The sequence below is a fragment of the Pteropus medius genome, unplaced genomic scaffold (genome assembly GCF_902729225.1).
Source record: "Pteropus medius unplaced genomic scaffold, Ma_sr-lr_union100, whole genome shotgun sequence".
NCBI lineage: Eukaryota > Metazoa > Chordata > Mammalia > Chiroptera > Pteropodidae > Pteropus > Pteropus medius.
Genome location: NW_024354886.1, coordinates 807,585 through 835,101, shown reverse-complemented (window position 1 = coordinate 835,101; position 27,517 = coordinate 807,585). Strand labels below are relative to the sequence as shown.

Sequence of the window (27,517 nt, the reverse complement as noted above, 5' to 3'; positions counted from 1 at the left end):
TTAATGTTTTTATTTTTATAGTTGAATTTACATTAACCACTTTGCTATCTTTTTCTTTATGTTTCTCATTCCTCTTTGCTTTTTTGTGTTAAATATGTGCTTTAAAGAGTATAATATTCTGTTTATTTTAAACATGTTATGGGGATTATTTTGCCTAAATTTTTGAAGAATTCTTTTCCTGAATTTAGTATTATTGATTAAAGATATTTTTCTTTCAGTATTTCAAATATGACATCCCACTGTCTTCCAGCCTCCATTGTTTAAGGTGAGAAGTCAACCATTTTCATAGTGATACTCCCTGTATGTAATGAGTCACCTTTCTTTCCCTTTTTCAAGATTTCTCTTTGTCTAGCTTTTAAGAACTTGACCATATGTCTAGGTGTGAATTCGTGTTTATTCTACCTAGAGTTTTTGAGCTTCTTAGATTAGTAGATTAAAGATTTTTATCAAATTTTGGAAACTTTATGCCACTACATCTTCAGATTTTTTTTTATGTCTCTATCTCTTCTTTCCTGAGACTCTCATATAAATATTGGCACAGTCAATATTGTCCCATAGATCTCTGAAGCACTGTTTGTTTATCTTCATTTTTTACTCTCTCTTCTTCATATTGATATTTTCTATAGATCTATCCTCAAGTTCACTGATTCTTCTTCCATCTTGAGTCAGCTAGTAAGCGCCTCTAGTGAACTTTTCATTTTAGTTGTATTTTTGTAATTTCAGAATTTTTATTTGGTTCTTTCTAAAAATAAATGATCTGTCCTAATTGTTTATTCATTGATGTTACTCTTTTCTTTAATTCTTTAAACATTGCTTTCTTTAGTTCTTTAAACATATTATTATAGTAGCCATTTTTAAATCTTTGTTTGCTAACTCAAGTATTTGAGGACACTCAGTTTCCATTGACTGCTTTTTATTATTACATATGGGTTACACTTTATTGTTAGTCTTATAATTATTTGTTGAAGACTGGACATTCTGAATAATCTTTTGTAGTAACTCTGAATTCTGATCCCTACTCATCCCACCCCTGGCCCAAAGGTTGTTGTTGCTGTTTTATTTGTTTGTTTCGTAACTTGCCATGGTTAAATCAGTGAAACTTGCTGTATATGAATATTGATGTTTCAGTTCAGCTTTGTTTGAAATATTCTTACTTTTATTTATAAGCATGGCTTTTTAAAGGTCACCCTTGTGTCTTCATAGTGTAGTGGTCAGCCAATGATATCACATAGCCTCAAGGCAGAATACCAAATATTCCCACTATTCTTACCTAAAATTCATCAGTTTTTAAAGTATAAATGCTTCTGACATCGACATATGCCTTTGATTTGTTTCCACAATGTTGAAATAGTTGCTTTTGTCAATTTTATCTAGATTCATCATTGCTTGGGGGGTATAAGGTTTGCTAATCTCCCTACTTAGTCATCATTGGAAGTTCCTCCTTCCATAGAGAAATTTTTACTTGACTGGTATAGTTGTAAAATGGCTTTGCATATGACAAGCTCTCTCCTGTGAGCCCTTTGGTGGGTTCTTCAGAGACTATTCAATTGAGATCCTCCAACTGCATCTCTTCCTTCAGCTGTTTCTTCTCCACTTAGTTTGGTTTTCCAGTGTCCCACTCCACATCATCTCTCAATATTGTAGTCCCATGATTCTTCTAGGTAGTCCTCTTTGATAAGATCTAAAAATGGCTCCTGGCTCCCTTTCTTTCCCATGTGGCCCACATATGGTCCTCAGGAAACATGTATTAATCCTTGTCCTGCAAACTCAGAGAGTGCCAGCCTTCCCAGTAAAACAACTACTCTCCTTTGATCCACCCCCAAATTAATCCACCATCTGTCTCTTGCTCTCTTGATTTCTAGGCTGAAGTCTAACACCATTCACAATTGCCAACTTTGGGGAGAATTTAGTGAGGTTCTTGAGTCATTACCCTCAAGCTGTCCTCACTGTATGGGTGAGGAGAAAGAATTTTGGTGAAGGTCTCTCAGAGAAATCCTCCTCATAACATTCTTTTTCAACTTCAATACTTCCAATTCTTTTTATGGGAATGGGTTATTAGAGGTATGAAACCAGTTCTCAGATATTTCCTTTTGAAAATCTGCTTCTCACTCTGAAACATTATTATATTCCTATCTATTGTATCTTTCTGCCTCATTAAAAATTCCAATTCAGCATCCCATTACAGTTGTGTTTATTTTTAGAGACTTTTTCTGGTCCTCTTTAGACTAAACAATGTTTCTTAAAGTTACGGGATGTTCGTAGATGTTATGTGAAAAATGGGTCCTGTGAGGAAATAACTTTGGGGAATACCGTCTGAGCAAAGTTAGGCTCGTCTTTTTTGCTATGGGCTTTCTCAGAACCTTAAATGTGCCAATATGCACTGTGAAGTTCCAAGCTGTGTGTGTGTGTGGAATATATAGTTTTATCAAACTTATTTGACCATGAGGAACACTCTCTATATCTTTCTGGCAAGCCATTTAAAGAGATTAGCATTCTATAGAACACATTTTGGAAATGTTGGCCTGGAAAGTGCCAGTGGAAAGAGAAGGTATTTTCTTCCTCATCTGGAGTGCTCCCCTAAGGCAATGTTATTGCCTTTCACCTCCTCCTAACCACAGTGATTTTTAAAGTTTCATATGCTTTTATTTGTTTAACCTGAATGTAGAAGAGCTTGATTGCATGGTCCTTCCACTAGACTGAATTCCTTCCACTAGACGAATAAGATAGGAATCCCATCTTATTCATCTTTGCATCTCCAGGGCTTACCACAGTGCCTGGGACTTAGCAGGAATGAATGAATAAATAGCATTAGAGGAGGGTTTCTTTGCTGCTGCTTCTTTTTAAAAATAAAGTAAAAAACAAAACAAAACAAAACAAAAAACACCCTCTACAGTAGAGTCTCAAACTACATATATGCAGCAATCAAACAAGTCTATTGGGTGTTTATGAAATTCCACAATGTATGAAAATCTGTGTTTGTGAATATCTATATGAGAATTCATTAAGTGTGTAAATATCCTGTGCTCTTTCTAAGGGCAACCAGGGTGGGGTTTCTATTCTTTATATCTGTGTGTGTGTGTGTGTGTGTGTGTGGTGAGGATTGTGTACACACAGCTGAAGAGATGAGTTGCCGAGAACTTTCCAAAAGAAATGAATGGGATAAAATAGATTGCCAAGTTACTGAGTGGTAATTAAGAACAGATTCCTAACATCATCACTTTACCATTTTTAAGAAATTTTCCTTTAAAAGACAAAACCACTGAATGATGAAACATGTCATGCTTTTCCTGAGGTTCTTTAGCCTACACAAGTCCCTGCTTCATTGCACACACACATATACACCAGCCCAAAGTCTCGAATACCTGAAGATTATAAATAGTCTCAAATCATTTTCAATGAAGAAAAATAGGAAAATGTGTGTGTATGTGTGTGTGTGTGTGTGTGTGTATGTGTGTGTGAGATTTACTCATCCTCACCCTCAATATAGCTCAGTTGGGAAGATTTCTTTCAAACATTCCAAAATACAATTTCACCCTGAAGCTGACTGCAGCATTTTGTCATGAGCATTATTTTTCAAAGGATTTTAAGCTACTGAAAATGGAACTATAATGGGAGTTTGTATGCACTCATGACGGTGCAAGTACTCTGGCTCCAGAAATAACATAAGCAACTGTGGCTACTAGCGGACACATCTTTCCCCAGCCTGGGAGCTTTAGGCTCTGATACATATTGTCTGGTGCATGGTTCAGGAACAAATTCCACCCCCTTCCTTACCTATTCAAGCACTCTGTGCACTGTGATATTTCATGCTACATTTGGCCAGGTGCGTGTCTTACTGGCCTCTGCTAAGGGGACCACATGCATGGCCTGCCTCATTGTGGGGGTGGAGGGCTGCCGCCACGATGTCCTAGGATTGTGTGTCTTGTGGTTAAACACTTCGGGTTTTGATGTAGACAAGGCAGCAGGGCCGACCCTCAAAGTCTCTGCAAACAACCTGAGAAGACTTTTCAAAAATGCAGTCCTGCACTTTGAAGGAGACAGTCTTTATGGGGGCAATTTTCCAATTGCTGCCTATTTGGTGTGGTCATGTCTGAGCCAGGGGAGGTTTCTTGACTCCAGGCAAAGATATTTACAGAGAGCTGGATGCCAGGAGCCTGGTGAATTGTACACTAATGGTAAGTGCATCCTTGGTATTTACTAATAGAGGCGCTGTGTGCATTAAGAGGCTGGAGATGGGAAAGGGCATATAAAAATAATGGCTATCTGTAAGGTACCAACATTCTGCAATTTAATCCTCACTCTGGCACCATGGGGTTAATCTTCCTATTAATCCATATTTTTCAAGGAAGCTGAATGAAGCTCTTACTCAGCTGTAATAGCCAGACCTGGGATCAGAAACCGGACTTCTTGGAGGCCATGTTCTGAGGCCTTTTCACCACACCACACCACACCACACCACACCACCACACCACACCACACCACACCACACTACCACCAGAATTAGGACCTAAAACATCTTCAAGCAGTTCATATCTTATTGATAGGTCCTTTCCAGGAAGAAATCGTACCTCTGGACTTTTTCTCTTTTTAGTTGTATCCTTGGAAGTTACTGTCAGATAATAGAAGTACAGAAAGCCTGTTCTAAACAATGGAGATCACATCCCTCATTATAAGTGAGAGAATCAGGATCGGGCCCATGATCAAAACACCTGCCATGTGACATGTCTGCATTGAATTGGGTCCAGCTCATAACATACTTTTTCCACCAGCTAGGCATTAACAACACTCTTAATACAGAGTTTGGCACATCCCTGAGCAGAGCCCAGTGGTCCGTAGGTTGATTCTGATAGGCTAAGTGATAGAATGAGAGAGACGTCACAATTCCTCTTCCTCCCTTATCTCAGAACTCATTGAGGTGAGGACTTTCAATCTGTTTTGCCTCACTTGATCTTTTCAACAATCCTTTAGGATAGAGTGATCTTCTTCTCATGTTTTTGGTGAGGAATGCTGTATTAGCCATGGTTCTCTAGAGAAACCTACCTTAGGGCTCAGTGTGTAATAGAGTTGGGGATCTAGAGTAAATCAGATCATCTTGGAAGGTGCCCTCCCATTTTATGGATTCTTCAGGGCTCACCAGCACCAAAAACAGCCCCATAGCACTGAAAGCCACACATTTTATGAGCTTCACTTATTTCTTTTCCCAACAGAACCCAAGTAAGCTCACCTGGGCAAGGATGGCGACTTCTCTCTCCCAGATCTGGAATATTCTCTTGCACAACCTCACTTCTCTTGTTCCTGTCCTCCTTGTGCTCCCTACCCGCCACCTCTAAGTCTCTGGCCCTATCTCACTTCATCTTTAATTCTTTCCTTTCTCTCACTTTGCCTGGAATGAGTTAGTGAGGGTATTATAAAAGGATTTAATGAGGATATGCTATTTCTCATTAGATCTGCCTCTTCATTTTTATTTCTCATAAGGTCTGCCTCTTCATTTCTATTTGGTCTGCTGCTGCTAATTTTCTATTAATTCCACTTCATTTCCTTAAGACTGGACAATTAGATTGGCCTGTGGCATGATTTCAAGGGTGGATGGTCACACCACAGCTCCTGATACCAGAAATTAGTCAGTCCTAAAGCTCTCATGCTTTAGTAAATTTTCTGCACCCTCCCCCACCCCCCCAAAAAAATAGTTAAAAATAGATACCATTTATTTAATATTTGCCATCTGCTGGGCAATATAGACAACAGTTGGAAAAGTGGGATTAAAGTTGAGAGGAAAATGGTGTTTAGAATATAGATTTGGGCAAGAGACAATGGTTGACTTTCCCAGACAGTTATTGAGCCTGTGGTGGAATTCACGAGAATTGAATAATTCATAAGAGGAGAAGGAAATCACAAGGAGAGAGACTGTGACACTCAGGAGAAGGACTGCCATTAGCAGATTCCTGGGGAGCATCAATATCTAGGTGGGAAAAGAGGAATCAGGAGAGAAACTGCACAAGGGAAGTGGTAGTGATAGAAAGGCAACCCTGAAAAAAGGAAGTGCTTTAAGAAAGGATGTGAGAATGAAGAGTGACAACATTGGATTCATCTGAAAGACGAGGTGCCTTACAAAGAGTAACTGCAGGGATTCAAAGTAGGATGTCAGAGGGCAGCTGAAAGGCGAAGGGGATTTGGGGACATGGTGGATTGGACTTAATTCCTAAACAGACCGACATTTTCCAGTTCTGGAATTTACTTGCAATCTGCTTCATCTCCATTGAATTAAATAGAATTCACACCAACTTAGTAGGAATAAGGGTTCTTAATTGCCTTGTTTTGTTTTGTTATTTAAAATGTTGCAGAAAACACACAGAACTGGAGTCTGAGAAACTAGTTTAGGGTCCAAGATTCTTTATTTGCTGACTGATCTGGGGCAGAACATTTATCAGATATGGTTTCTTTTCATATATACGAAAAGTGAAAGTTAGAGTGATATCTCCCAAAGATATGAGGTTCAGGAAAGATATGTGTGAATAGGCTTTGAATACTATAAAGAATCATGCCAGTACAAGGGATCACATAAAAAATCATTGTCATACCTGTAAGCTAATGCTCAGGAATTATCTCAATATTGTATTTTGGTGGATCGATAGGAGTGTATCAGGCAAGAATATGTTTGGCTGTAAACAACAGAAGAATCAACTATAATAACTTAAACACATAGGAATTTAGTTTTATCACCTAATAAGAAGTCGGAAGAATGTGCAGCCACTTGTGGATGTCATCTAGAGCCCTAGCTCCTTCTATCTTCCCGCTCCATCATCTTTGAGTAAGTGGCTTTTGTTCACAAGGTTGCAAGATGGCTGCTGTATCTCCAGGCATCATAACAATGTTCCAAGAGAGAAAAATGGGGGAAGGATAAACAGGGACTTTCAAAGTGTTGAAGGGGCACGCCATCTGAATCTAACCTTTTCTTAAAGAGTTTTTGTAGCAGTTATCCCCTGCCTTCTGCATGACAACCTCACCTGGCCAGAGCTGGGCTTTATGGCTATCTCTAAGATACAAGGGAGTCTGGTGAATATTGTAGACTTCCAATTTTTCAGTTGAGGAAGGCAAGAAGAAGGGGTTTGTCAATGGCTTTTGGAAGCCAACTTGTGACGTCTACTACAGAGCAGAACTCAACTTGCCAATGGAACCTTGATGTGAGGAAGACATGGCAGTGGGGTATGATGATCAGCAGGGCAACCTGACCACTGTAAAATAGCTGGGCTCTGGGCCCTCTGTGGCTTGGATCAAAACATCTTGGCTGTCCCCCACCAAGAGGCACAGCCCCAAGACTTGACCCCTTCTGGCAATCAGTCCTAACCAGCTGCTGCCAAAGGGGTAAACACATTCCAAGTCCTTGAGTCCCTGCTGCATCATAACTGTGGTTAAGGCATATACTATACATGCCCCCACCCAACCTGGGCTAATGGAAAGTTCACTAGAACTGTGATGGTTTAGTGATGATTTGCAGTTATCTGTGCTTGTTCTATTAATGGGGAGTTGAATACCTACACACTTATGTTATCTAATTGTACAAGCAATTTACATCTCATGTATATCATTTTTATGTTCGTTCTCCAATCCTTGGGAACCATGAAGGATAAAGCATTATATTCTCCTTTTCCTACTCTGGAAGGGCTCTTAAACCAAGCCATTTCCCTAAGGCCTTTCAGCTAGGTGGAGAAATAGACTATAATTAGAATCCAGACCTGAAATCCAGACCTAGAAAACTGGACATAGGTCATCACTCCGTGCGGGTGCCAACTGCTTACACACTCCTGGGATTGTGGAGGAAGCAGAGATGATCAAATACTTAGCCTGAGGATGGTGCCAGTCATGGAGGAGACAGTTGCACTTAATTCTAAGGCAATTTCCAGTGCAGTCCAGGAGATGGATCACAATCACATTTAAGAAAAAAAAAGTTTTTAAAGCAATTTTTAAAAGTATGAATAAGAGCTATTGTAAGCGGTTCAAACCCTGTACATAAGCAGTGAAGTAAGATGAATTGACTGGCACTGAGTTGGAAAAGCTATACAGAGGCAGAGAGTGTGGAACATAATTTTATAAAAATAAACTTTTTTTTTTTTTTTTTTTTTTACATACACACTCCCAAAGAAGAAATGGAAAAGTTGTTAGGGTGCGGACCAGGGCTTCTAATTAGCTGTTCTGTTCTGCCTGATTTATCTCCTTTCTAGCCCTAGCACCTTCTTGGGACTTATTGTTCCACGAAGGGACACTTTGGAGATGGAGAGGGACCCCTGTCTCCCAACGCACACACCTGATCCCCCCAGCTGGTGTTTGTGCTCATTGCCCACTGGAGGAGCGAGGAGAAACCTACTGCCCAGGTCGCCACTTTTGCCTCCTTGACCCTTACATGTTTCCAAAACAGGGAGCCCTGAGAAGGCTCCTTGCCAAAGCTGGAAACAGCTACCCTCATTGTCTGCCTCGCCCTGCCGGCTGTGCTCTCCCTTCCTCCTTCCCCTCCTTTCTGTCTCAAAGTGTGAAAATTACAAATCCCAAGGAACTGCAATCAGAACTCTACCTAGGGAAAATTCAGAGTATCCTTGCCATAAATATCCCGCTCCAAGACGCCTGACGTCAGAACGGGGCGGGCGGGGGAGCAAGGCCGGCGGGGAGGGGAGGCGGCGGTGGTTGCTCTCAATACAGCGGAGTCCAGCGAGCGGAGCAGGAGAGCGGCCACGAGCGCGCAGCCGGGGTTCGGACTGCAGGGAGCGGCGCCCGCCATGGGGTCCTCGGAGTAAGTGCAGCTGCCCTGTCTCCTCTGCTTCGCGTCTGTCCGTGGGGTAGGGGCCGGGCTGGGGAGGCTTTCTGCGGGCACTTCTCCACTTTTCTACCCCCTACTTTCTTTCACAGTGTGAAAAGGAGATTGGAAAGGCAGCGGCTCCACAGGCTGCCTGTTTTGTTTCTCCAAAGTGTTTGCAGGAGCCACCGGACCTTGAGTGGGCTCCCAGGGCCTGCGTGTGCGCCTGTGTGTGTGTGTGTGTGTGTGTGTGTGTGTGTGTGTGTGTCCGTCGGTATTAGCACATCTGGACACAGGAAATGTCTTTGGAAAACTTTAAAAAATGTTTTTGTTTGTTTGTTTGTTTGTTTTGTGGCTTTGAAATCTGATTCCTTGTCACAAGTGGACAAACATAGCTGGTACCCCCCAAAACTGACGACTTTTTGGTGGGCAGCTTTCCTCTGTTCAGTTTGTGCCTTCATTCCTGTGATTTAACTCTTCACCAGCCCCCAACTCCCACTTGCAAGCCTGGCTTCTGGCCAGCAGGCAGGGCAGGGGGGAGCTGGAGGTTCTTGCTCTCAGTGGCAATAGGACTTTGAACAAGAAAAGGAGCATCTCAGGAAAGGGGTCCTGATTCTGAGGACTTTAGTACCTGTGGCTGCTGCCAGTCCTCCTGTTGTGGCCGTGACATCGCCAGGCCATGGGACTTTGACTTAACTGAGAAGGAAGGGTCTGGTCAGGATGCAGGTAATAGTAAGGAGGAGGAGAAGGAGGAAGAGAGGAGGAGGAGGAGGGAGGAGGAGGAGGAGGAGGAGGATGTGGAGGTGGTGCCCAGTACACTGTGGCTCTGTGTCCAGCCTTGCTCAAGGAGTGGGATGAATGTGTCTGCCACATGTGCCCACGGTGTGGGCCGTGCCGGGTCCTCTGGGAGCACCGTGGTGCCCCAAACAAGATGCAAGCTCATAACATAAAGAGACATGTCTGAGCTGTGGAGTGGAGGAAAGAGCGCGGTGGGGAGAGGGAGAGAGATTTTTATCAAAATTGAACACAGATTGCTGAGGTCTGGGCTTGATTTAACTCTTCTCTCTCTGCTTTGGCCACTTTTCCACAATTCAGTGGTGGATTTGCAAAGTTCCTGGGAAGGTGGCAAGGAAAATCACGCCTCTCTAGGAAAGAGGCCCTGGAGGTTTTTCTTGAAGCTGACATGCGAATGAAAGCAACTTCCCATCTTTGAAAATCTTGAAGGTTTGTGTTTCCCCTTTTCCAAGTTTGGTGTCAGCTTCTTGGATTTCTCTGGAAAGTTGGCTAATGGAGGGAATGGATTGTTTCGAGGATGCAGAGGGGGCTATGGCTCACTCTCTCAAGAGTGGGAGGAAAGGGTGCGCTGGCAATGTGGACCCAACAGCCCTGGAATGCCCAATGCATGGCTCTGGATGTCAGTAGCTGGGTTCAACAAACCAGTGACCACAAAGAGAGCCCTTTCAGCTTTGCCCTAGCCTGGTCTCTGGTTTTGTATTTTGCAATACAGCCAACCTACAATGTTTGGGTGGGAGGAAGATTACTGGACTCTCCCTGTGTCCTAGAAAAATGAGAGAATGAAGGGACAAGGAGGAAATCTGGATATCAAAATGGGCCTACAGGAAATTGGAGATTTAGGAAGGATTTTTTAAATTATACAAATTGACCCCTAGGGAAGTGCTATAATAGACTGAGCAGACAGCACTATGTCAGAAATAGACTCACTTAACTTCAGGAGTACATCTTCGACTCAAGTGAAATGAAGAAGGAAATCACTTTAATGGCAGTATAAACACGTGTGTAAACAGAGATAGCAGGGTACCCGTGAGATGCACGTGCAGGCGCATGTTTATGCATTTGCGACTGTGTCATGAGTGGTTGTTGCCTCAGGCATGGAAGCATAAACAGCCCGTTTCTCATCTGTGATGGGAGCTGCATCTGACCCCCATTTCTTCCTTTAAAAAAAAAAAAAACAACAACTGTGCTATTATTGTCTTGCTGCCTCGTAGTTGCACGCTCTGGCACATAACTCTTAGCTGAGTTTTCAGAGCTTTTCCTCTAGATCCTGGGATGCTGAGGGAATACTCGTGCCCCCATCAGGACAAAAAGAGGAGAAAAACTTCTGGAACTTAGAACTTAGAAGACAGTCAGGCATTCGGGAAGGGGGAGGATGTGAGAGCAGGACCAGTAAGAAGGCCTGTGGATGTTTTTACTTTTGGTGAGTGTGGGGGAGGTTGAAAGACTACTGCTTTCTGTGGGAACATGTTCTCTCCCCAGTCTTCTTTCCTAACCTCCTGCCTCCAAAGTTTTAGACACCAAACAGGTTAAACTCTCCCCGTCACTGAAGAGCCTTGGATTCAGGGATGAAGAAGAGGGCAAGCCTAAGTGCTGGTAGTCAGGAGGACACAAAGATAATCGATGGAACCGAGGCTTGCTTCTTTGGTTTCAGTGGAGCCAATGGAAGGAACAAATTTAAATGTTTGCTCTCATTCCCACTGTTTACAAAGAGAAAGCTGAATACCCAGGGACAGAGGGCACCCATTGGAGGTGGACTCCCAGAAAGGCAGGGTTCCTCAAGGAGAGAATTGGGCTTTCAAGTCTTTCATTCTGTGGGTTTCTTCAGATGATCAGTGGAATCCTGACTCTTCTGGGCTTGCCCTGGGAGACGTTTCACAAACTTGAGACCTGGGACAAATTCCCAGGTCACTAATGCTTAAGCTGATGATGAAGACTTCTCATTGCTCTTCCATGAGCTCAAGCTCTGGCCAGCTCTTCAGCTGTCTCTGAGATCAGAGTACTTAGGATATATTTCCAGGCTCTCCTGAAGGTCCAAAGGGCAAACACACCTGGCAGAAAACAAATTAGAGGGTGTTCTTGGCTTTGATAGCAGATGATCCTCTAGATCTCCACAGCTAGTCTCTGTGTTCGAGTATCCTTCAGCTCTGGACTTTAAATGCAGCCTTTCACAATGGAAAGAGAGCAGGCTTCGGAGCACTGCCCTGGGAGAGGATTAGTCATCAGGGATCCGTTACTTATTCCTATGAGCTTCAGAGTCCTCATCTGTAAAAAGAGGATATTTACTTCACAAGGTTATTAGAAAAAAAATGATATTTATGCAAAAGGACTAAAACAGAGCTAGGAATGCAGTAGACCCTTAATAAAGGGACTATTGTAATTTCAGTCTTCGGTCATCAGGAGACTGTGTTGTTTGGGAAGGACCTCTCCCCATGCTTACCAGAATCTAGCTATGTGTTTTCCATTATTGAAGGCCAGTGAGTGGAGTTTCTAGGGCTCGGGTCACCTTTACTTCTTCCTTCTAGAAAAGGTGGCTATTGAGGATTATCCATGAGCATGCCTGGCCCATTATCTTGAGAGGTGGCAGGAGGCACTAGGCATCTTTGATATCTTGCCTGGAAACCACTCGTGTGTGAGTGAGCTCTCTCAGGAGGGAGAAGGGCAGCAGAGTAGGTTCTGTGTGTATGATGGGAGTGGGGAGATGGGAATGGGGCAGGAAAATTATGAACCAGTTGAGTCTTGAAGAACACATATGAGGTCAGAAGTTGGTTAGGCAGCCACTGTTCCTCAAGGTACTGAGGTCAGGGTAAGGGGAGAATCTGATGAGTTGTAAAGAATGGAAGCTTTAGCCCCCCGTGAACATCTCTGGTAAGCATGGTGTGGGGAGGCTGCCCCCTGATTGACACACTGTCTAGGAGAGTGGCTAGTCCAAGGACTGAAGGATCATCTGATGCTAGAGAGAGCAGCTGCACGTTCTCTTGGCCAGTCTCAGAGCTTCTAAGTTATCCTTCAAGTTGACATTTAAGACTTTGAGGATCACATTTGTTTCTGTTTTGTTCGAGCTCTCTCTTTAACCATGGCCTGGAATGACTTTTCAGCTTTTAAGAGGCTCAGCCAGTGGCCAACTTCTCTTGAGATGGCCCAGATTGGGGGGTCAGTGCATTCCTCACTCCTGGCAGTATCCATTTCTCTAACTCTCTTCTCACATTTTTTTGGTTGGTTTGTTTTTTGTTTCATTATGAGGTTATAAAACTGCACTGTCAAGATGCTGCATAGGGAGGAAAATGCCTTTTCTTTGGTCCTGTGTATCATGCTAATGCTGTGTAAGGCTTATCAGATTGTGGGCATGAACAGCTGTCATGGACTTCATTCTGGGGCTCCCCCTTCAAAAAAAGAAAATAGAAGAAAAAACCTGAGAAAATTAAACTTTAGGCCGTTTGCTATCTCTTTTAATCCTGACCAAAAAGGAGCCCAATTATTTGTAGGATGCCCTGTGGTTCCATGGGAAGAGCTTCAGAACCAAGTAGACACAGGTTTGAGTTCTGGCACCACCAGGTCACAAGCTGTTCAACCTCTCTGATTCCGCTTTGTCTGTCAAATGAGAACAATAACTGTTCTCACTTCTCAGGGGTGTTCTGAAGATGAAATCAAATAATATGTGAGAAGGACATAGTAAACTGCTTGGTGCTCGGAAAATGTTGAAAATGTCTTTCCCCTCTCTAGTTCTAAGCTCATGAATGTACATATATTTGGACATTTGCCCATAGGTCAAAGTAAATAAGCCACTTATTCAAGGCTCAACAACAGTGCTCAAAGGCTAGCTATCTCAGCTTGGAGATGGAGACCTTTAATACAAAAGTGGAGCACAGATCAGCACTCTCCATGCCAAACAATGGCAGCCCCATGTGACCCTCTACTAGAATAAAAAGAAGGCCATCAGCTCATTCACCCATTAACCTGAGCTATTAGTAAGCTCTCCATAGAGCTTGTTTTAGAAACCCCAAACACCGTTTTGGTTCAGAGTGAAGGTCAAAACTGGGGAGAGAAATCCTTGAGGCAGTAGTACCTAACATTAAAGCCTAATAATAATGGCACAGTGGCAACAGTACTTTACATTTGTATAATAATCTACAGTTTGAAAAGTACATGGCCTCATTTCATCATCATATCAATCCTATGAGATTGGTATTATCCACATTTCATGGCTCCTACTCTACAGGCTAAAAGTCTTCCCTTAATTTATACTATTGGTAAGAAACAGGAGGCGAAGGAGAGTTTAAGCAGTGGGTTGCAGCCCTGGCTGCACATTAGAATCAGCTGGGGAGCTTGTAAAGCTATCAATACCTGGGCTCACCCTGGACCAACTAAATTAGGCTCTCTGGAGAGTAGGGTGTAGGCATTGAAAGTTCTACAGGCCCCCAGTGAGTCCAAGGGAAGAGTGAAGAGTACTGTACTAAAGTTAGGACCCAGGATATCAGGCATAGGTTAAACAAACTGGCCAGACTTTGCTAAGATTTTAGCTCCATGAAGGTGGGTACTTGCCTGGTTCTCTCTGTATCTTTCGAACCTACAATAGTATAGGGCACAAGAAGGACACTCAATAAACTTTGGCTAAATGAATGAATGAATAAGCCACTATAGGAACCAGCAATTTCAACAGCTGAATCCAGCCTGTCACCTTGTTATGTAAAGGTTTATTGGAACACAGCCATGCTATTTGTTTATGTGTTGTATATGACTGCTTTCACACTAAAAGGGAGGAGTTTCGTGTTGTAATAGAGACCATGTGTCTCACAGTGCTGAAAATATTTAATATCTGGCCCTTTAACAGAAAAAGTTTGATGGCTCCTGCTCTGGATCTCAGACAAGATTGGAAAAAGTATACCTTAGAGCAGGGGTTCCCAAACCCCAGGCTGCAGATGGATACTGGTCCTTGGCCTGTTAGGAACTGGGCCACACAGCAGGAGGTGAGTGCCAGGAGAGGGAGTGAAGCTTCATATGTATTTGCAGCTGCTCCCCAGAGCTAGTATCACTGCCTCAGCTCCACCTCAGATCATCAGGCATTAGATTCTCATAGGAGCATTGGTCCCTGGTGCCAAAAAGTTTGGAGACCTCTGCCTTAGGGGGAGTCATTACAATATAGTGGTTAAGTATATGGGTTCTAGAATCAGACAAATCTGAGTTTGAATCTTGGCTTGGCCACTCACCTGTTGTAAGACCTTGCATATTATTTTACCTCTCTGAGTCTCAGTTTTCTTATCTGAAAAACACAGATGATAATAAATGTTTCCCTTTTAGGATGGTTGTGAGGATTGTCAGCCCTTGGCCTAGAGTAAGCACTCAATAGACATCAGCTCTTGCTCTGATGGTTGTTGTTATAGTTACTTGCAATTAACTTAGTAGAACAAAAACTAACTAGATCAAAGTCAAATCTAATCTAATATCACAGACAGAATAAGGGCCGTGTAGGAAAAAATAATGAGTTAGCAAACTGGCGTGATGAAGAAAAACTGATCTGAGGTTTCTGAGGTAAACGGTGTCCTGTTAAGACAAAACAGATCAGATGCTCCTGTATAGCTGACTTCTCTGTCTCCATCATTCCTCAAGGGTTAACCTAGATTTTATTGTACTGAATCTAGTCACAAGCATGTCCCACTTCTGTACCTTTGTTCATAGTTCTTTCTAACTGAAAGGCCCTTCCCTAATCCTTACCTTTCTGGTCTACTTGTATGCCAGGCTTGCTCAGGTCTCCCCCACCTCTCAAACTCCCTCTTAAAGATCACTCCAATCACTCCTTCCTCCTTATTCCCATGAAGTTGGCACACAGCTCTGTCATAACATTTAACACGTTGCATTATAGTCAAGAAAGGACTGAGTCTCCATCTTGCCTTCTACGTCTTTGGAGCTCATAAAAGTCAAATTGCATTGTAGAGTCCACACCTGGTAGTCAAACAGTGTCAATTGGACCCTTGGTTGAATGCAATGAAACCTGAATTAACTCTTGATGAAGAAGTAAGAATTGCCCAGGTGCTGATGGGTTTGCAAGAGTGAATTCCAATAGCCAACCAGATAGAGAAGAGCTACCCATTTTAAAGACTTATGTGGACCCTTTGTGTCCTCATCCCTCTACTCTGTGGTGGCTCCTGCCCTTTGGTATACCTCTTCTAGCTGGCAACCAAAGATAGGGAAAGATGGAAGAAACATAAAACCAATTCTTTGACTTCTTGTCAGCACATGTGGTGAAAAGTTGGGTTTTGGCTTCTCTGGGCTTTTTATGTATATGTGCCAAGATAATTGGGAGTTAGCTTGCTATGGTCAGCTTTCATTATCATGGTAATAGAGAGAAGCATGGTCATGGATAATAGCAAACAGCAGATAATTCACAGCATTGCCATTTTACTATAGAATGTGTTCCATAATTTTTATAGATTTTATAAAAATCTATTTTATAAAAATCAATTTATTTTGGTGGCAGATATAGACTATGTATGGAATAATATTAAAATGGAGTTCTCCTCTAATGATTAAGGGAAGGACACAGAAAAATCCTGGCCTTGAATTAAATATGCCTTTTGATCAACCCCAAATGGACAGTTAGGAGCTGCCTCCTAAGGGAGAGATGGAGAGGGAATGAAATAGTATGTTTATATAGGACCCTATTGTGCACATGTGATATGCCGATCATTTTAAAAAATGTATTCTTTATCTGATTTTTCCAAATTATGAAAGTAATTCCTCTTTGCTTAACCAAGTGAATGAATGACATGCAGAGGTACAAAAAGATAAGTGGAAAACAATCTCTATCCACTCCACGCCCTGATAATTAATATTACTCACCTAGAATTATATCATTCCATATCTTTTTCTTTGTTCATACAAATACCTACAGGTGTGTAGGGGGATCTTGTTTGTTTTCCACTGAAATTGAATCTAACTGTGCACATCACTCTGAAGCATAGTTTTCTTCCCCTTGACATATATCGAGGTCAACCCTACAATGGATCAAGTTCTTTTTCTGATTTCTTTATGCTTAGACATACATAGCTCTATATATCTGAGATCATGCCATTCTTGTAGAGATGTTTATTTTTCCATCAGTCAGTTATTAAATGTGGTTTCATCCTGGCCGATTGCCAGGTTGGGTCTCTGAGTGACATACTACGCATCCGTCACCCAAGAAAGCTTTCCTTTGGCACTCAGGCTGAGTGAGTGATGTACCAGGCCTGCTGATCATCCTAGAGTATGACTACATGTTGTATGTGGCCCTTATTCGTCCCTAGGGAAGCTATTGAACATCGGGCCCTGTGGCTGCCCCCACCCCGTTTTCATCAGATTTAGCCTTTCCTCCTTGAGTCTCCTCAGTCACTGAAAATGCAGGAAGTACAGGAAGAAATATTGAAGACTGATGCATTAGATTGGAGGACAGTCCTGATGGGGCAAACCAGGCAGTGTAGTATAATGGGCAGCTGTGTGGACTCTATACTCTGATTGCTTGGCTGGATTCAAATCTTATGTAATGGACACTGGGCTGTGCTACCCATTCAGGACTGACTCCCAGCAATGGGCAGTGCTGGCAGTGGTCAGCCCTCATAGGAAGTGCCTCAGCTCAAGAATTGCCTTGCCCACAGTCACTCCTGTTCCACGTTCCCCTTCTTGGTCACTTGCATCCAATGACTGGTGAGAGCGATGAAAGCCTGGCCCTTCTGTCCCAAATGTGAAAAAATTCTAAATGGCCTCCCAGCTTCAAGGCTCCCCATGGGGTTAGCCAAGGCCTTCACTGAGGCTGTATGGCAGCCACACTTCTCCCTGTGCACAGTGCCACCTCCTCCTTGTCCCTCCTTCTCATGGGTGGTTGATTCTAAAAGCCCTTCCTAATAACCCCTTGCCTGTCCGTATATTGTGACCATTTTATATGAAACTTGTTTTGGAGTCCTTTATTGTCTAGGTAATCCTTGGTGGCTATGTTAGAATATGAAAAAGTACACTTTCTTTTTGTGCTCTATTTTATGTTTTCTAGGTGAGACACAACTGATTTCTCTACAAGTAGGACTGTGTCATAACTGAGAAGACTGAGCAAATATTTTGACTTTTATTGCCAAGTTTGCATTTATTCCTGCCCCTGTCCCTGCTCCCCATGCTAGGCTGTGGGGTGTAGGTATATCCGAGTAGAAGCATGACCAGTTGGATTATTGCCATCTTGTTTGGTGATGGAGGCTGGATAAGTTGATCTTTGGGAATTTTGTTCCATCTTACTGGTGCTTCTGCAGTACAAAGAGAGTGGTCTCAGAGGACTCTGCCAGCCCACTGGGAGCTGCCTTCCTGCCTGCATAGGTATTCACATCATGCTTGTGTGGGTTTTTGCCAGATCTGATTTGTCCCCGTGGGTGTTTGTTTCTTACGAGTTTATCCCAAGCATAGGCGGTCTTTGGCACTGTGAGTTGAACATTCCGCCTTTCAGGTTATGTACACTGATCGCTTGCCTGAGTGCCAAAGCAAAGCTTGCCTGCATGATGGATGCTCAGTATGTCAGACTCGGGGACCTAGACTTACAGTTCAACATCTGACCACATTCGTGGGGGTCAGTGTCAACACTCCCTCCCTCATTTCCTCCCAGACACCACTGCCCCTAGCCTAAAGATCCCTTGATCAGGCAGCAAGAGAAGGGAGTGATTCCAGGTCAGTGGGGAGATTCGTCAATATTTCCACTGTGCCAGAGGCAACTTTGAACTTAGTTTGAAACAAATTCAGGATTTCTGTGGACTTTGAGCAGTAGAAGGGCCAAGCCATTTTAACTCTTCTTTTCTTTTTTAATCCCCATCAATATATTTATCAATCTGTTCCTGGTCACATGGCATTGGCCTGGCAGCTACCGAGAAATAGAGTTAGGAGCTGCCTCTTTCTTTCACAGTTGATCATTTACCATCACTGTTGCCTTGCACAGAGGTAATGTTATTGAAGTCTGTGGCTGCCTAAGTGCTGACAGAGCTGATAAACAGACCAGATTTCTGAGTATAAGGCTGTGGTTCAGGGAACAGGTCCTGAGTTCAGATTCTGGTTCCAATTCTTTTTAGCTGGGTGGCCTTGCACAAGTTACTTCATGTCTGTGTGCCATAGTTTCCTCATCTGTAAAATGGGTTGTTGTGAAGATAAAGTTGAGGCATGATTTGGTAATAAGAAAAAAGGAGAAAAAAAACCCTGAAAACCATGGTTGGCACATAGCAAGCACTAAAGATTATTAGTGACAATGATGATGGTGATGGAGATGATGATGGAGAACAGGACCAAATGTCATTAGCTCTCTTTGCACAGCATCTTGTACAGAGCTGGGGCTCAACAAGCATTTATTAAATAAAATATCCCACTGCCTTTGGGGAAGTATCTAATGCCTACTTAGCTCAATCCTCTACCAAAAATAATTGTTTTCCATTTAAAATTTTATTTTAACTTTTGACATTTGATATGATTCAGAAAAATACACAATTTATAAGCATATAGCTCAGTGGGTTTTCACAGACCGAACATGTCTGTGTAACCAGCATCCAGATCAAGAAACAGAATGTTCCAAAGCTCCCTACTTCTCCCATTCTGAGAAACTCCTCAGGCCCCTTCTGGCTACTACTCTTCCATGATCCTGACTCCTAATACCATAGATTACTTTTACCTGTTCTTGAACTTCACATAAATGGAATTATACAATATGTATTTGTTTGTGATTGGCTTCTTTTGCTCAGCATAATGTTGTGTAGATCATTTATTCTCATCATCGTGTAGTATTCCACTACGTAACTATACATACTTTTTTTATCCACCCTTCTGTGGATGGGCATTTGGGTGGTTTCCAAGTTTGGAGCTGCAGTGAACAGTCTTGCTATGAGCATTAGTGCACTTGTCCTTGGGCGAACATATGAATACATTTGTGTTGGTGTGTTCCTGGGAGTGGAACTGCTGGGTCATAGGGAATGCATGTGTCAAGCTTTAGGAGGTACTGCCAACCAGTTTTATGAAGTGAATGTACCATGTTTTCTATTTTCTGTAAAAAGGAAGAAATTCCAGCTTGGTAGTGCAAGGGCTTGAGGCCCAGTGATATACTGGGGTTCCTGAGAACTTCATATTCTCCATGCCCTTTATAACTGAAAGCTCACATGTTCTAGAAAGCCTGCTGGAGGTAGTAGGCATGTCCTGTATACCAGGCACTGTGCTGGGTATCTTTACTTATATTACTTCATCAAATCCTCATAGCCATCCCATGAGATGAGATGGATGTTATCATCCCCTTTTACACATGAAGAAACTAAGGCTCAGAGGGGTTCAGTGACTTGCCTAAGATCATAGAGGGAGAAACTTTCAGAGTCAGGATATAAAACAGATGTGCTTTCCAGCAAAGCTCCTGCATTTTGGGATCTGATGATGAATAATTTTGGTTTTAGTGCTAACACTGGATACAAACACAGACACAGATGTGGGGGCTGTTCCCCTAGAACCTGTGCCAGCTGTAGGGTCGTGGCTGTGAGGAGAAGTTCTGTAAAAAGGAGCAGAAATAAGGCAACTCAATGACCTTGAGAAGCCAAATTGTTTTCCTGCCCAAAGGCTGTTGGAGAAAGTCATAAATTTCCTGGAAGGCAAGGGTGACCATGTAATTTACTGTCTAAACCAGGACTCTTTTAAGAATGAAAGGGCCACTAACTGGATAGGACACTTTGGAAGTAGGCATAAATTGGCACTGTCCCAGGTAAACTGGGATAAATGTTCACTCTCTGCAAGTGTGAGTGGGCACCTCATCTCTTGGTCAGTGGGGCTGTCCAGGTCCTTTCTCACTCTTTCAGAACACTGTCTAGAGTTTGCCCTGATGCAATGGACTCTAGTCTCCTCTGTTTACGCTGAAATGGGGCCTGACTTTCTTCCTCCCCTCTCTACACAACTCCATGCTCAAATGTGGCTCTGACAAGGTGAGTTTCCCTTGACAGGTCCAGTTACCATTGAGATGCATATGCTAGCAGCCTAGAAGGTCCTAGAAGGCTAAGGCTGTCCTTACTGTGATATCGATGGCACATATCCAGGTGAAGGCACAGTGTTAGTACTCAGGGAGTACTTGTTGACTGTATATATCATTTATCCATGTGCTCATTCATTCATTCATAGTCCATAGAACAAGCTTAATTTAGATTCTCTTCTCTTTTTTGATCTGACTCCTAGTCCACTGGTCCAGCAAGATAAGTCACTTGTGTGTGTATAAGTGTGCATATAAGCAAAGGACAAAGAATAAAGTGAGCAGCAAAAGATATTGTACTATGGGATTTGGTATCAGGATCTAGACTGAAATTTCAGCCATCTACTAATTAGCTGAACTTCTTTAGATAAGTGATTTAGCATTTAGCATGTCTGAGCCTTGGTTTTAGTCGTGTGAAAAATAGGAACGACAATAATATCTATGGCACAAGAATTAAATGAATCTATGATGCAGAAGATATGAAAAGTGCTCGTTACACTGCAAAGTGCTGTGTAATTCTTAGTTATTAATGGTTGTGGTGGTTCAACAACTATCCGAGAAGCACTGGTGTAAGGTGCTGTGCACTGAGGCAGATCCTGGGGAATGAATCCTGGTGAGTAAAATTCATTCCCCTTCCGGGGCCTGCAGTCTCTTAAAGTGAGACATACAGTGCATATGTGGCCAACCCATGTGACTGGGAGCTTTTATTAATAAATAAGGAAGGGATCAGCAAATTCTTCAAGGCCATAGAGATTTGACGTGGGTATCAAATATATGGATGCAAAGGATAATTAATTTCTCATTAAGCCCACAGCTGCATTTTTTACCAGAACAACAAGAAGTATTTAAGGGCTTATGTGTGTCCAGCAGTAGTTTTGGTGTAGCATAGTAGCTTCTAGTGCATATTCTGGGATCAAACTTCTAGGATACAAATTCAGATTCCACCACTTACTAGAACTGTAGCCTTGGGCAAATATTTATCCTCCCTGAGACTCAGTTTTCTCATCTGTAAAATGTTGACAGTATTAGTACCTACCCCCAAATAAGGACAAAATTAATACTTGTAAAGTACTTAGAACAGTGTCTGGGACATAGTTTGTACTCAGTAAATCTTAATTATTATTTAATGTGCTTTCTGTTGGAATACTAGTTACTGTGTGATGCTGATGCAATACATAATGAGGGGAGGAAATATTTTTTCAAAATGGGGAAGGCTTTGTGGAAAAGAAATGGCCATGGTAATCTTTGGACCTCATTTACACCCTGAGCAAAAATATTTGTTTATTTCTATGATTGCTCTGTTCTTAAAGCACATAAAAAGAAGATTTAGTATGGAAGAAAGTTCTTCCCTTAAGAAATACAGGCCAGTCTATGGCCATGCCACCCTGAACAAGCCCAATCCTGACTGATCTTGGAAGCTAAGCAGGGTCGGGCCTGGTTAGTACTTGGATGAGAGACCACCTAAGAAGACCAGGTGCTGTAGATGTAAAAAAAAAAAAAAAAAGTTGTAAACTGACAAGGTCCTTGCAATCTATGAGGTCAACCAAGGGTTGCCTCGCAAAAAAAAAAAAGTATATGTCACATGCCTCCTGGAATTTTGAAGTTGGATAAGATCTGGTCCCTGCCCTCATACATTTCCAAACTAGTTCATCCATTTTTGTGCCAGTCACAGGAGATATTAAAATGGGTCCTAAGAGTACCAACAGGATCTAAGAGTAAAGAATACTCTTCTGTGGAGATGCTCAAATTTGAGACATTTGGATTACATTTAAGAGTGTTTGGGAATGCCAGAAAGTTGTGGAGTCTCTTTCCAGGTGTCTGTTGTTATTAGAGGAATGATTTTATTTGTTGTGATGATAAATGCATAATGCTTCCTGCAGGAAGATGGACAAATGGTTCCTTTGGTTTCTTCAGTCCTTTTGTGACATCTGCACAGTTGTGTGTCTTACAGGTGAAAGGCACAATGTAAACATTCTGAACTTTTCCTAGACAATGATGGCAAGGTCTAAAAAAATGTATTCCCCACATAACCCAGGGATTGTTGGAATTTATGCTTTATGTGCTTCATCTCTAATATTATGACACATTTTAAAAACTCCCTGTCTTAAAAGGAAAGCTTCCCTCTGCCTCCATGCACAGCTTCTTCTCCCTCTCTAAGTTTTCTAGTGGAGAGCAATGAATATACCCAACTCGTTTAAGCTTCTATAAATTAAAAGAAAATTCTTTTGGTTTTATAAAGTGTGAAAATGTAATTCTAACAGTAAAAGGATGCTATAGAATAATAAACATATGAAATACGTTCAACCTTACTTGGAATCAGGGAAATACCATAAACTGAAATCACAGGGAGACACCATTTCACACTTATCAGATTGGCCAAAAAATTATGCTCATCATTGGATGTAGAGCCAAAGAATTAAATTGGTACAAAAACTTTAGAGAGAAATTTAGTACTATCTAGTAAAATGGAAGATGCAGTCACCCTACGGCCCAGCAATTTCACTCCTATGAAACCCCAATGAATGTGAAAAGGAGATATGATCAGGAATATTCATTATAACATGGTTTTTAAGAGCTAGAAAGCAACTCAAATGTCTACCATCCGCCAGAAGACTAAATAATTTGATATACACATGCAATGGAATACTATGGAGTGCAGTAGAAAAAAAAAATGAAGACGGTTCTAGTGAGGTATAACCTCAGAAACAATATTTAATGGAAAAAGAAAGTTGCAGGTAGATGCCATTTCTACTATGTTTGAAATCATACAAAATAATACTGTCTTTTATTTACAAACATTTATGTGTAATTAATGTAATTAATGTAAAAATATAAAAACAGTTTAGAATAACCACTAAATTCAGAGAAGTGGCTTCCTCTAGGGAAGGCAGGAAGGACAGCTAGGGAAGAACACAACAAGGGCTCCATTTATATCTGTGATATTTTGTTTCTTATACTCAATGATGGATTAAAAAAATATTTATTTTATTATCGATATTTATAGATAGCTAAAATATGCTTAGTTTAAAAAAATTTAATCATTTAAAATGAGCACAAACTCCCAATCTGTCTCCTCTGCCCATTGGCACATAGACACTCTGAAGGCTGAATATGAAGCCACTGCCCCTTTGCTCAAAATTCACCTGGGGAATTTTAGGTAGATGTGACCATTTTCAAACATCTACACTGGGCCCTGTAAGCACATGGCAATCACTGTGTTTGAACTAAAAATCTTGACCTCTTTTTTTCTGATTTGTGGATTTGTTGGGATCTTATTTTGTTATATTGGTGGAGATGCAAAACAGGGTCATAATAATAGAAACTAAACAGCAACTGGCTCATTCTCTATATAGCAGATTGCTGGAGCCTTCTCTCATCCCATCCCTTCCTTGGCAGTTACTGGGATTTCTTGCTAGTGCTGGCAAGTGACCACAGCCATCATCCTGACATCATTTTGATAAGGACATGGGACCAACAGTCTCAAATATTTCTCATTGCCCTAGGGTGAAACAATCTCCCTCTCCCACCATAATTGCCAGTGAAAGTCTCCATCCCTTCTGACTTCCATTATTACAGGCACGGCTTTGTTCCTCTTGCAAACATTTTTACCCTGAAGTGGGAAAGTGCCCACCACTGGGAATTGCTTCACTTTTTTTACTTGACAATGAAGCTATGCTGACTCCTTTTCTGGGTGCTTATTGAAATGCAGTCCATTCAGCTCTTTTGTGTGCTTTACTCTTTATTACAGCCCCCTCTCCCTTGGAATCTGGTCTGAGACCAATACAAGTGACACTGTGTTGGCCTTGACTGCCCTGTTCTCTATTGTGCGGCTTCTATCCTTGACTGAGCCTAGGAACCTCAGTGCTCAATTCTGCACCAGTGAGTCCCTTATCTGACTAGCATGGTGCTTGCACTGGGGAATAAAGCTGGGGGTGCCTTTATTCTCTGCCTCCTGCTTATTTATGTATCATATAATTCACCTTAATTAGAAGGGAAAAAACACAGGAAATTGGGAGTTTAGGGAGCAAATCCTGGGTATACGGTTGCTCTGGGAATGTACATTGTAGTCTATGTCAGTCAGGCTCTGGGCAGGAAACAGTTGGCACTCCCAAAAGGATTTAAGTGGTAAGGATATGATGAGAGGACTCTTTGTGGAGAGATAGGGTCTAGAGGAGATGGCGAGATGCCCAGGGACAACAAGAGCAGGATGCTGTTAACACTCCTACACCTGAAGGGTTGGGAGTGAGGGATCAGGGAGGAATGGTGTTATCAGAGCCTGTGCCAGTTGGAGCTGAGGAGGAGGGGCTGCTTGTCAGGACTCTGGCCCCAGATTCACGGCTTGGCAGAGAGGGAATGGGGGAATAAATATCCTGAGGTCTCTCTCTTTCTGCACTCCAATCACCTCTTGTTGCTTCCCACCGGTCAAATCCCACTGAGCACCAAAAACTCAAGAATCTAGGTGATGCATTTTAGAGAGGTCAGCCCCCTGGGCAGGAGCATGGCAGAGAAGGGCAGGGAGTGGTGGTAGAGAGGCCAGCAGAGAATAATGAGTACCTTGTATATTTCTATATGTATTCGTTATGTAACTGGAAAGGCCAAGCATAATAAGGAGTCCCCTTTGATTCAAATTGTAATAGCTTTGGGAAATTTAGGCTATGTTTGTGGACTGGTTGACTCCAGGAGGCTTAGGTGAGTAAGCCAGGAAAGGAGTCTGGGAGGAAAAGGAACCAACATTTACGATTATGGGTCAGATACTTTAAGGTTCTATGCTTTGAAAAGGAAGATGTTTTGCATGTGACCTGAGGTTTGGCTATTTATCATGCTCTAAATACTTTGCAGTCCGGAGAATAAGTGTGTCTACCTCAAAGTGATTGCGCTTGTGGTCTCAGGTGGCAGGTTGATGACTAGAGACATGGTCTGAACCCAAGCCAAATGACACCACAATGTTGGTCTTAAATGCCCTGATGGATGAGCATATGAAGCTGAGGATGCCCTTAGCTGAAGCTAATCTTCCCAGAGATTTCCTCCTGGCTCCACCTTCATCTGCATCACTCATTACCCTCCCCTAAGGCTTACTTGAGCATATCTCACATCCTGTGAAGGCTGTGATAAATGTCTAAGAGTCTGCCTTGACTGAGTGCCCTGCATTGTAGAGACATGGTCTCTAGACACTGTGGCATAGGAGAAAATAGCAAATCCAAATTCAATGGGGTATCGGGCCTGCCCTTGAGAATTTCCAGTTGATCCAGTCTGTGAATTGGGATGCACACACCAAAGGTAAGGGACACCTGCAAAGCAATACATCAAGTGAAAATTCACAATATACAAACAAAATGTGTAGTTGGCAAAGGAGGGTGGAGAAATGGAGCCATCAAAGTTGGTAAACATTGAAGATAGAGAGGACCTGTCCTATCTCGTGGAAGCTGTGTGACCTTGGGTAAACATTTGATGTCTCTCAGTAGGCCTTAGGTTCCTCATCTGTAAAATGGACAAACTAAAGTTATATTTTTCACTTTGGCAAGGATTGCTTGGGATCATCTATGTGAAGCACAGTGCCTAGCACATAGTAAATGCTCAATAAATGTTGGCTATTATCAACATCATCATTGTTCCTAGAGGTGAGTGCCAATCACTACTTGGAAAGAGGAGCGAGCACTCCAAAGTTCCAGGGGACGCGGCACCTCCTTGAATCTTTTAATTCCTCTAGTTCATTGCCTTTTCCAACCAGCTTCATGGGCCTCAGTTCTTTGACTCACACTCATGTCCCACTAAGGGCGAATGCTAAGGCTGCTTGCTTCTCGTTGACCTGACCATCTGCTTGCTCCCTTCCAGGGGGAGAATCATGAAACGTTCAGGAGAAAAGAAATCTGAAGAGGTCAACTAGCCTAGCATTTCACAAACTGCATTTGACAAAGCAGGTTCTCACAATGGCCCTAGGAAAATAAAGTTCTGTGGTTAAAGAAATTTAAGCAATGCTTATCCATCTCCCCTGCTCTTACTCTCATAGAGACACAGTGCTCAGAGAAGCACTGCAGTAAAAAAATAAAAAACAAAAAACAAAAACAAAAACTGGGTTTGACTTTTTAAACTAGTATTCTCTCTATCTAAAGTGGAATTTTTCCTTGTGACATACCACAGAACTAGCACTTTGAGGCATATATCTTTTAGGATTTGTGTTCAGCTACATGGTACAGAAACCCTACTAGAGTGGCTCTGTCAACTAAGGGTCTTTATTTTTCTTACATAGGTCCAGCATATGCAATCCAGAGTTGGCCGAGCAGTGCCACAGTGCCATCAGGGATCCAGGTTCCCTCTGTCTTTCAACTTTAGCCTTACTTAGAATGAGACAAAATTTTGTTTTTCTACTCATTGCCTCTAGCTTCATATCTGAATTCCAGGCAGAAGAAAGAGAAGGACAAAGCACAAAAAATACACGCCAGCTAATTCTTTAACAAGCTTTTCTGGAATCCCCCTCCAGAAACTGGCCTGACCTGTGTTAAGGAGAGACCTCAAACTGCAACAGTGTCTAGGGGGAAGCTGAAAAAATTGCCATAGAGCAGGTTGCTGCCTTAAACAAAAGCAGAGAACTATTAGTATGGAAGAAGGAAAGAAGAGATATGAGGTGGGCAGTTCACATGTGCCACATTGATCAAACCTTTGCTTCTTCAGCAGGTCAGTTCTAAAAGCATCTCATGCAAATGAAAATAAAAACAAACCAACCGACAAACCTTTGTGGTAGAAAATTCTAAGCAACAAGCACTTGGGCTTGCAGACCTTGTATAGGAGATGCTATTGGTACCCTTCTGTGGTTCGCCAGCTAGTGTGGGAACTCCAACTAATTGCTGGCTCCTGTATGGACTGTCCTTGGGTTACCGAATGCCCTTGTCCAGAGGAGCCTGGAGTTATGTCAGTCTCTACCCACTCTTCCCCTGAATTCTGTGGTTAATCACTAA

At 42.3% G+C, this 27,517-nt stretch overlaps 1 protein-coding gene and 1 pseudogene across 1 annotated transcript in view; both read left to right on the top strand.

Moving 5' to 3' along the window:
- Window positions 1–9,908: 9,908 nt before the first annotated feature.
- DAAM2 (dishevelled associated activator of morphogenesis 2) overlaps window positions 9,909–27,517 on the top strand; it is a 104,507-nt gene continuing 86,898 nt past the window's right edge. Inside the window, 1 exon segment of the mRNA XM_039856141.1 lies at window positions 9,909–10,009. The gene's annotated coding sequence lies outside the window, so the exon portion shown is untranslated.
- Window positions 21,932–22,050, top strand: LOC120597745 (uncharacterized; annotated as a pseudogene).